The sequence below is a fragment of the Chiloscyllium plagiosum genome, unplaced genomic scaffold (genome assembly GCF_037043375.1).
Source record: "Chiloscyllium plagiosum isolate Xiang-an unplaced genomic scaffold, Cpla_swu_hap1 HiC_scaffold_47, whole genome shotgun sequence".
Classification (NCBI taxonomy): domain Eukaryota; kingdom Metazoa; phylum Chordata; class Chondrichthyes; order Orectolobiformes; family Hemiscylliidae; genus Chiloscyllium; species Chiloscyllium plagiosum.
In genome coordinates, this window is record NW_028270185.1 from 24170372 (window position 1) to 24181535 (window position 11164).

At 43.3% G+C, this 11164-nt stretch overlaps 1 pseudogene; it reads right to left on the reverse strand.

Moving 5' to 3' along the window:
- Positions 1-8238: 8238 nt before the first annotated feature.
- On the reverse strand, positions 8239-9465 carry LOC148136014 (uncharacterized; annotated as a pseudogene).
- Between the last annotated feature and the right edge of the window lie 1699 nt (positions 9466-11164).

Consider the following 11164-nt stretch of genomic DNA (forward strand, 5'->3'; position numbering starts at 1 on the left):
CATGGGCTGGAGCCTTCCTCAGCAGGATAAAATCTCTGTCGCTTCCTGGTAGTTGCACACACTCTCTGGAGTCCCGACCGATGACTAAAGTGGAGAATCTCCTGATTGTAAAATAATGAACTGGAGTCTAATCTTCCAAATAGAAGATGTTCTTTATAATTCCCAAAAGGTATACTACCCTCTACTCCCCACTATTTCAATTCCAAGTAAGCCTTTTTATACAATTATCCATGGTATTAACTATATATTGTTGTTATTCTGCCTGCCATTCTATGGATGTTATGAAATACATGGTGTGCTGTACCTGCTGTACATGGAGTTTTTAAAATTGGTTTTCATTTAAATTTAAACAGAAATCTTCATATTCAGTTTTGTCTTTTAAAACTTTCAAAATGTATCACACTTGTGATTGCTTTATCAGTTTGGATTTCTATTTCAATGGAATGCACAGTTTATTGAGATTCAATGAACGTAGTTTGTCTGTACAGGAAACCTTTGTGTGCTGCAAATTGCTAAAGCCAGTGTTTGGCACTATTAGTTTTCCAGTGCACCAAGCTTCATAACACTTTTTCAATTTCCATTATTCAAATATTCACAAGCGACTGTTGAAATGCTTGGTATTAATCAGACACTAATTAAATTGTCTGCAAGCTGAGACAACTATAGAATCTACCAGCAATGACGAAGATACTGAATAACCAGATTTTTAAGACTGCTTTCTGAAACTCAATATAAATAGTTTGATGCAGAATCTTTGTAATCTGTTAGTATTTACAAAAACAAAAGTTTCACGACTGTCAGAGAATCTGTGGAGAACGTATGTTTTTAGAACAACAATATTACTTTATCTACATTGTGGTGGTTGGAGAAGATAACTTACTGTTGCCTTTCTAAATGCAATTAGATGTTAGATATAAATGCAAACTAATCTAGTGGAGCAATAGAAAGAACAGAATTACTATATTGCTAATATTACTAATATAACTGTTGGAGTAGCAACAATACTTATATTTCTCACCGGAAATCTGCAAATTTATATTGAACCCATGTAATTTGGAAAATTTTGTAAATACGTTGGGCAACGTATTAATCCTTACACATGATGTTTAGTATATTTTCTTTTGCAAACATCATCCTTTGAATATTTGCTAAAATTCTTGGAGGATGCACGTCATTGATTCTTCCCAAGTTTACTGTGTGCACAATGCATCCATTGTCTTATTTCTTAGAGTTAATGCTTCAGTATTTCCACAGAGTATTTGGATAAACCCACTATCTTCAGAAATAACAGCGTTTCTTTGGAGTTTATGGAAAAACTTTGCATTGTGCTATTATGAACAATCTCTAAGAGTGCTTCAGTATTTGCACCTGACACATAAACTGTTGGTCTTTACAGGATATTTCTAACTTAATACATCTATTTACATTATATTGCTCAGTGAATTTGACCAGCAATGACAGCAGGTAATTTTCATACTTGTGCAATAAATCTCAGGAGAACCTTTACTGTAAAAAATGCGACAGATTAAAGTCGAGGTGAAGACCAAAACATGATGTCCGTTCATTCCATATTACAAGTTGTTAATGAACACCTTGCAGTACGTTTCATGTGTCTGAAATAAATGTAACCGACATTATTTGGAGAAACCATTCAACCTAACAAAGTGTGCAGAGATTAGTATCAGCATTTACACCGATTTGAGCATCTGGATATTTTGTGAAATGTGCAAATACTGCACATTCTCGTGTACAGAATCAAACTTCTCAGCCAAGTTTTCCTCGATAGGTTGCTGTAAATAGGGACAAGCAGATACAATGAAAGGATTGAATAGAAGCGATGTATTACAAAATATTTTTCTTCTGTTCATTACATTTAATTTTGCATTGTTTACCCACAATCTATGCTTCAGTTAAAAGTTGTCTCGAATGGGAAGTCTTTGCATCAGTATAAAATTAACATCCTAAAGTTGGATCATAAAGGAAACGCCTTGGTGTGGGAGAAGTTCATGAATTTCTAAGGAATTGGATTGGATTATGGGCTTTAAATACTGAGAAAGCGAAAACAAAACCAAAAGCTTATTCACAACACTGGGGGGAATTGCTCTGAAAGACACCTAATTCAGTGATGACTGTTATGACAATCAGGTGGCAAAACCTTGGAGATCAGGAAGTTCTTTGCAAGTGATCAAACACAGGACAAGTAGCAACAGAGCATAGAACCATTTCTTTTATACTGGTAACCAAGGTGATGCTGAAAGAATACTGTCTCAGTAATAATAACAAGGCTGACAATGGACAACACAAACAAGAGTACTGCTCTCACATTACAGAGAGAAGGCTGGTTGTGGTTTAACTGCATCTTGGGCATCGGAAGACGTTGAGAAAGAGGAAGCTTCATTGTCATCACAGTCAGTCCTAGAACTGAAGAAGCACTGTTAGCATCAGTGTGCCATCCCAAACCATCCGTGCACCCAACTGATCTAACTGACGCCTACAACATGGAGGAGAGAGAGGGATGGTACAGAACTTTTACTCATAGCTTGTAATCATAACCTGAGAAGACAGGCCGAACCAGTTTCATGGTTCTTTCAAAAAGATAATTATCTTCAGGGTCACAAATATAACAGTGAGATTTGGACTGACTATATCTGTTAAATGTGGTCAAAATGCATCATTTCACCAGCTCCTCATCAATCTTCTGAGTCTTGTTTTACTGTTTGAGTGATAATAATCTTTTGCCTCTTTATATGGCAGTTAACATTCTAACAGTGGTGATCCTTTCACGAGACAACTGTGGTCTCTCCAGGTGTGTCACTTCCTACCTAGTGGCCATGGCAGCAGCTGATCTCCTAGTGGCCATATTTGATCTAATCTTGAAGCAGATTCCAATTACATATTGGAGACATTTTACCTTTATTGGAATGTCCCCATTTGTAACATCCATGCTGTCTTGTTTTTTGCCAGCACAGATTGTTCTGTTTAGCTCACTATCAGTTTCACCTTTGATAGATTTGTGGCAATTTGTTGTCAGAAGCAGAAAATCAAGTATTGCACACAAATAACTGCAATTGTTATTATTGGAATAGCAACCACATCCAGCTGCTTAAAAAATATTTTCTGGTATGCTTTGTTTCGAAATACCACATGTTTCTGATATTCAAGATGGTGGGCTCTGTACTCAAAGCAATGGATTGTTGTCGAACTGCTTCATTATATTCTGAACCCTTGTGTACTATTTGCCATGGTACTGCTGCTTAATACCTTGATTATTAGATGTATTTTATTGGCCAGCAGAGAACGCAGAAGCATCCGGAGTGACAGCAGTGGAGGAAGTTCCAGAGATCCAGAGTTGGAGAACAGAAGAAAATCCATCATTTTATTGTTTGCTATCTCTGGGAATTTCATCCTGTTATGGGCAATATTTATGTTATATTATATGTGGCGTCGTATGTTACATTTGGTATATTGGTACATATATCTACCGCCTTTTGTATGAGAGCTTGGATTGATGCTTCAGCTCCTGAGTTGTTGCACAAATACTTGTATATATGCAGTGACCCAGAATAAACTCAGAACACAGATAACAAATGCATTATTGTATCCTTTTGCTGTAATGTTCAAATTCATTAAATTTACACAGTGTAGGGATTTTCTTTCCCGCAAGTGTACAGGTTATTTTTTGGTCTGATCTGCGGATGTTTGATGCATTTGGGCGAGTTGTGGCACTGTTGTTTATATGCTATGTTACTAAATTGGGCTGTTACAGGTTCCCATTCCATTCCTGGCCAGTCATAAGAATTTCTTATCTTATAACAAGGCATATCTCAAATGCAAGAATACAGAAATCTTGCATTTTCTTTCTCAGATAGAGGTTACATATTCTAAAACACTGTTTCGAGGCAAATGCTTCAAATATGTTCCACTGGTTGTCACCCACTGTGACAACACTTTGGCAGTGCAAAGTGCCATATAAACCTTTACCTCTTATGGCCTGTGGAATATGGTTTCTGCGCACTGTATCACTATCTCTTCAACGAAAACAAAAATGTGGAGATTGTATGACTTGTAATTTAGGAGTCTGAATTTATAATAAGAATTAATCTGTAATAATGTGAGTTCTGTAATAATGAAACTGCCATTAGCCTCAGTGTGACGTTTGTGATGAGTGGGCCAGTGTGAATATTTTCTGGGCTCAGTCACAAAGTTGTCACCTTGATGTTTTATTTACATTTTGCCAGTGACTGGGCGTTTCTTCCACAGCACGACTCGCAGAATATGTGCACTTTGCCAGCATCGACTATTCCTGGAAAGTGGGTTAATGCGCAAGATGCAGACAAAGAATTGGCAGTTAAAAGGGATAAATGGCCAAGTCATCTAGAGTGAAAGCCTACATTGGATCACTTAACACTCAAGTGCTAATTGCATGAGACTCCTTTGTGAAAATATGAGTCGGCTCCTGGTGTTCAGTTGCACTGAGTACAGTGGCACCAAGATAATGCACATGTACTGACAAATTTGCACTGCAAGGTCTCCTTCAGGAATGACTTTAGCTCTACCCAATCATCTTGAGCTCTCCTCTTTTTTCCTAGTCTGATCGTGAGGCAAACGATAGCTCTATCTCTCACAGCAAGCATTCTTGCACAGTACATCCCAACAAGAGGTAACGCAATAGATCTTCAGAGTTGTAGATGGGGAAAAGTGTTGCAACACAAACATCAGTTCCAGTACCACTGCTGCCCACAACTTACACTGATCATTCCTGCATCAGCAAAGTCACCATTTTCCAAACTTTGTGAATGACAATCACTGATGCCAATGAAAATAGATGTAAATGGGAACTTGACCAGAGGACCAAAACAGAAGGAAATTAATGCAGAGAAATGGTGAGAAATATCATTTTCCAAGAACCTAAAAGAGTGCATCTTCTGATCACATGCCTGCCGTCACAAAATTAAGTACAGAGATGATGGTCTCGCAGGAGAGAATGCTGGACGATTGATGTTTGTTGCTCACAATGTGACAAGCTGCAGGAATACTGCAACCAGACAAGAAACCATGATTGCACGCTGTGAGAGAGTGAGGAGAGGATTGCGACTTTGTGATGTATTGATATCAGTTCTATTTCACTAGTTGCAAGTAAGTTACAAGTAAGCACAAGACATTTTAACGAAAAGTTGAGAGCAAATTCTAACTTCCTGATTTTTTTCTGCCTAAACGTATGCGTGCAAGATAAAACAATACAAGCTGCATTGATACCTTGTGAAGGGTTTGTGGTACTTCTTGAAGATTTCGTGTCCCCTTGTGTTTCTAAACAAAAAATTTCTCCCCGAGGCAATAAAATAATTGTTGTACTGTATTGCAGTCTCCGCTAAATCCTCACATCAATACTGACAGTAATTTTGTTTAGTCTACAGGATACTGTTATTGGACGTTCGAATATTTGTAAGTATAATAATTGTTTTGATTGGAGTATTTTGAAAACGAAGCACATAGATAGGCAATGCTTTAAAGTTATGTATCTTTCAGTTCCAGATGTAAACTGGAATTCAAGTCAAAATTCAGGAAACAGAGAGCAAATTCAGTTCCTGTTTGGGGACAGGGGAGAGGGATGGGTTGAGGGTGTAGTGGGAGGGCCAATTTGTGTGGTTTTTGGGAACAGGATGTCTGGCACATAAGGACAGGAACCAATTTGAAATCAGAAGGCATTGTGTTGGAATTACAGGCGAAAACCCGGAAGTTCAGAAAGCATGTGAGTTTATAAAAGATGAGAATGAGGAAGGGGAAGGAGGAATAATCCTTATCAGCCTGTATTAAGGGCGTCTCTGATGAATGAGAGACTTGGCCTGCAATTCTCCAGCCAGGAAAACATTTCAGTCTCGGAGAGAAATGTATCCACAGCTAGTAACTGGAGTATTGCAGGGGAGATAGATGGATAAAGAATGGAAAGAAGGATGGATAGCATCAAGACAGAAAGACAGCAGAAATATTGGTTCAAATATTGGACTGACCAGGCAACCTGTATTGAAGTTATTCATAGAATTCACTGAGAATTTGGTAGCAGTAATTCACACTGGGATAATGAAATAGCCTCATGCCTTTTCTTGGAATCAAATCGGAGAGACCCACCAGTGTGGTATGTATCTCAGCACTTCAGTAATTGACGAGGATCAATGTGCACATCCGTATGCGCACTCATCTGCATACAACATAGCATTAAATCTATTTCTAACATGGGGATATCCCTGTCAACGTTTGTTCTCGCTCCTGTTATTGCTGACAGGATGGTACTCTGGGTGTTAGCCACTTTCTGCAGAGTTCCCATTGCTAAATTGGAATCTTACTTGCCCGGCAGTCCCAAAGGAAATGGCTGCCAGTCCCAAAGGAAATGGCTGCATTGGCCAGAGATACAGTACATATTGGGTTGGGGTTCATTTGTGGCAGTCTGTGCTTCTGGGAGCTGAGGACTTTTATGGAAGGGGCTTTGTGGGGCTCTGTGGTATATTCCTGCCCCATTTGTGAGATAGCATTGCCAGATACTTCTAAGGATAATTCAAAGAGATTCTACAAATACATTGAGTGCAAAAGGCTAACTAGACAAAGGGTAGGGCCTTTTACAGATCAAGGACATTGTCGTTGTGTTGAACCCTGGGAGATGGGAGTGATACGAAACGAATATTTCTCGTCAGTTTTTAAGGTGGAGAAAGTACAGGAGTTGGGAGGTCATGTTGCGGCTGTACAGGACATTGGTTAGGCCACTGTTGGAATATTGCGTACAATTCTGGTCTCCTTCCTATCGGAAAAATGTTGTGAAACTTGAAAGGGTTCAGAAAAGATTTATAAGGATGTTGCCAGGGTTGGAGGATCTGAGCTACAGGGAGAGGCTGAACAGGCTGGGGCTGTTTTGACTGGAGTGTTGGAGGCTGAGGGGTGACCTTATAGAGGTTTACAAAATTATGAGGGACATGAATAGAATAAATAGACAAAGTATTTTCCCTGTGGTCGGGGAGTTCAGAACTAGAGGGCATAGGTTTAGGGTGAGAGGGGAAAGATAAAAAAGAGACCTCAGGGGTAACGTTTACACACAGAGGGTGGTACATGCATGAAATGAGCTACCAGAGGATGTGGAGCAGGCTGGTACAATTGCAACATTTAAAAGACATTTGGATGGGTATATGAATAGGAAGAGTTTGGAGGGATATAGGCCGGGTACTGGCAGGTGGGACTAGTTTGGGTTGGGATATCTGGTCGGAATGGACGGGTTGGACCGAAGGGTCTGTTTCCATGCTTTACATCTGTCTGACTCTAAATGGAGTCGAGAGAATACAGAGAAATAAACTTTGATGTTTTAAATACAGTCAATACTACTGAAAAGGAATGTCGGGAGGTCTCAGAGAAAATAAAGGTGGATAAATCTCCAGTACCTGATGTGATGTATCCGAGAACCTTATGGGAAGAAAGGGAAGGAATTGCAAGATCCTTTGCAGAAATAATTACAATATGTATGACTAAAGGTGAGGTGCCCAATGACAGGTGGGTGGCCAACGTTGTATCTTTGTTTATGAAAAGTTGCAAGGAGAATCCAGAGAACTCTTGACCTGTGAGTCTGCCTTCAGTTGGGGGTAAATTGTTGGAGGTAATTTTAAAAGATAGGATTTCGGAACATTTAGAAAGGCAAAAATTGGTTAGGGACTCACAAACTTGATTGAGTGTTTTAAAGAAATATCTAAATAAGTTAATGTGGGTAGAGCAGTAGACTTCACTTGGACTTTATTAAAGCCTTCGATAAGGTTCTGCTTTGAAGGATAATTAGTGCAGTTGGATCAAATGGGATTCAGGCGGACCTTCCTATTGGATACATAAATTAGTTTAACAGCAGGCAGTAGAGAGGGATGGTGGAGGGTTGCTTTTCGGACTGGAGACCTGTGATCCTCAGGGATGGGTTCTAGGTCCCCTTTTTGTGATTTATATAAATGATTTGGATGAGAATATAGAAGTTGAAACTTTATTGCTGGAACAGCACAGCAGGTCAGGCAGCATCCAGGGAACAGGAGATTCGACGTTTCGGGCACAGGCCCTTCTTCAGGAATGAGCAGAGAGTGTTCAGCAGGAGAAGATAAAAGGTAGGGAGGAGAGACTTGGAGGAGGGGCGTCAGAAATGTGATAGGTGGAAAGAGGTCAAGGTGAGGGTGATAGGCCGGAGTAGGATGGAGGCGGAGAGGTCAAGAAGAAGACCGCAGGTCAGGAAGGCGGTGCCGGGCCGGAGGGATTCGGCTGAGACAAGGTGGGGGGAGGGGGGATGAAGAAACTGGTGAAGTCCAAGTTCATCCCCTGTGGTTGGAGGGTTCCCAGTCGGAAGATAAGACGCTCCTCCTCCGACCGTCGCGTTGTTGTGGTTTGGCGGTGGATGAGTCCAATGACCTGCATATCCTCGGTGGAGTGGGAGGGGGAGTCGAAATGCCGTGCTACAGGGTGGCTGGGCTGGTCCATCCGGGTGGCCCAGAGGTGCCCCCCGAATCACTCCGCAAGCAGGCGGCCTGTCTCCCCAATATAGAGGAGGCCACACCGGCTGCAGCGGATGCAGTAGACGATGTGGGTGGAGGCGCAGGTGAATCCGTGGCGGATATGGAAGTTTCCTTTGGGGCCTTGGAGAGAAGCGAGGGGGGAGGTGTGGGCGCAAGTGCCGCACCTCCTGCGGTTGCAAGGGAAGGTGCCGGGAGTGGAGGTTGGGTCGGTGGGGGGTGTGGATCTGACAAGGGAGCCGCGGAGGGAGTGGTCTCTACGGAAAGCTGATAGGGGAGGGGAGGGAAATATATCCTTGGTGCTGGGGTCTGTTTGGAGGTGGCGGAAGTGACGGCGGATGATGCACTGCACATGGAGATCGGTGGGGTGGCAGGCGAGGACCAGCGGGGCCCCGCCCCGGTGGCGGTTGGAGGGGCGGGGCTCAAGGGCGGAGGAGCGGGAAGTGGAGGAGACGCGGTGGAGGGCACCGTCGACCACGCCGGGGGGGAAATTGCGGTCCTTGAAGAAGGAGGCCATCTGTGCCGCACGTATTTTGAACTGGTCCTCCTGGGAGCAGATGCGGCGGAGACGAAGGAACTGGGAGAACGGGACGGCGCCTCCACAGGGGGCAGGATGGGAGGAGGTGCAGTCCAGGCAGCTGCGGGAGTCGGCCGGCCCACAGTAGACGTCCGCGCCGACTCGGTCGCCCGAGATAGAAACAGAAAGGTCCAGGAAGGGGAGGGAGGAGTCCGAGACTGTCCAGGTGAACCCGAGGTCAGGGTGGAAGGTGTTAGTGTAGTGGATGAACTGTTCAACCTCCTCGTGGGAGCACGAGGTAGCGCCGATACAGTCATCAATGTAGCGAAGGAAAAGATGGGGGGTGGGGCCAGTGTAGTTGCGGAAAATGGATTGTTCCACATACCCTACGAAGAGGCAGGCATAGCTGGGGCCCATGCGAGTGCCCATGGCTACTCCTTTTGTTTGGAGAAAGTGGGAGGATTGGAAAGAAAAGTTGTTCAGGGTGAGGACCAGTTCGGTCAGTCGAAGGAGGGTGTCGGTGGAAGGGTACTGGGTGGTACGGCGGGAAAGGAAGAAGCGGAGTGCTTTGAGTCCTTCGTGATGGGGGATGGAGGTGTACAGGGACTGGATGTCCATGGTGAAGATGAGGCGTTGGGGACCGGGGAAGCGGAAATCCTGGAGGAGGTGGAGGGCGTGGGTGGTGTCACGAACGTAGGTGGGGAGTTCTTGGACTAATGGGGACAGGACCGTGTCGGGGTATGCCGAGATGAGTTCGGTTGGGCAGGAGCAGGCTGAGACGATGGTTCGTCCAGGGCAGTCCGGTTTGTGGATTTTGGGCAGGAGGTAGAAACGGGCGGTGCGGGGTTGTGGGACTATGAGGTTGGAGGCGGTGGATGGGAGGTCCCCTGAGGTGATGAGGTTATAGAATATAGAAGGCCTGGTTAGTGAGTTTGTTGTCATCACCAAAGTTGGTGGCATAATAAACAATGAAGAAAGTTTTCTTAGATTCCAAAGGGATGTTGATCAAATGGGTCAATGGGCTGAACAATGGTAGATGAAGTTCAATCTGAATAAATGTGAGGTATTGCATTTTGGTACAACAAACAAGGAAAGGATTTGTACAATTAACGGTCGGGCCTGGGATAGTACAGACCAAGACAAAACATCGAAAGGGAGGTACATCACAGGAACAGGCCCTTCGGCTCTCCAAGCCTGTGCCAATCATCGTGCCTGAACTGCACTAAAGGACAACGCTTCTGCCCTCATTCAGTCAGTATCCCTCTAATCCCTCATTATTCATGTAATCATCCAGATGTCCCTTAAACGTCACCAATGAGCCTACTCCCATACTTGTTTTGATAGCATGTTCAACGCTCCTACCGCTCTCTGTGTGAAAGATGTCCCTCGCACATCTCCCTCAAAGTTGGACCCTCCCACATTGAACCTGTGTCCCCTTATAATTAAAACTTCAATCCTGGGAAAAAGCCTGCCTCTCATAATTGTGTAGAACTCTATCATCTCGTCTCAGCCGCTGTCTTTCAAGTGAAAATAATCCTCCTCCACCCACCCCCCCCCCCCTCACCTCGTCGACAGAGAAAAAAATCCGTTCTTCTGCTTTGCTCCATTACCGAGACCTGAGTGTGGAACTGCTCAAATTTTCCAAGTGTTCAGAAAAGAATTCAAGAAACAAGGATCCTGATGTTGCTAGAGGAACAGCTTGCATCACCATCAGAGGAGGTATCTGGGGAATATGATGTGAAACAACTTAAGTGCATGTGAATCAGTGCTAATGGTTTATGGATTTATGAGGGACCTTGTTTGAAGGGATCAAATAAAGTAAATTGGCGAGGTGGATAAGGGTACTGATAGTAGATCAGGCATATGATGTTCTTCGAGAAAGACTGCCATTTTGGAGGAATTCAAAGTTCACTTCCTGAATTTGTGAGAACTCATGTGGAAGGGCAGAGAGTTACAACTGCAACACTGGCAGATGACATGGCCAATGACATGAGGTGGTTCATGAATCAAAGTTTGGCTCCCAACTTCAATTTCAATCTGTTAAGGATAGAAATTGGGAAAAAGAGAAATCCTCAGAAGGTGAAGGAAAAGGAGATGTCACTGAAGATAATAAAGATAGCTCACCACA